The sequence below is a fragment of the Cariama cristata genome, unplaced genomic scaffold, assembly GCF_000690535.1.
Source record: "Cariama cristata isolate BGI_N322 unplaced genomic scaffold, ASM69053v1 scaffold35202, whole genome shotgun sequence".
Taxonomy (NCBI): Eukaryota; Metazoa; Chordata; class Aves; order Cariamiformes; family Cariamidae; genus Cariama; species Cariama cristata.
In genome coordinates, this window is record NW_009603859.1 from 349 (window position 1) to 638 (window position 290).

The following is a 290-nucleotide window of genomic DNA, read 5'->3' on the forward strand; positions in this document are numbered from 1 at the left end:
CGTCCCCAACTCTCACCGCGGTCACGGGTCAGGCAGGGCCAAGCACAGCCCAGCTGCCATCTCCCGCTGCCGGCGTTCTTTACATAATGGGATCTCAGTGCTCGTGCCCAACTCCCCAGCGAGAGCTCGAAAACAAGTTCATAAACAGGTCCTGCTAATTTCTCCCGCAAGAGAAATCCCGGCGCCCACAGGAATGCTGCCACCAGCTCCCGTCCTGAGTCTCCTCAAGCACCCTTACCCAAGTATCGGTCACATGCCGGGGAGAGATGGGCAGTGAGAACATTAATGGC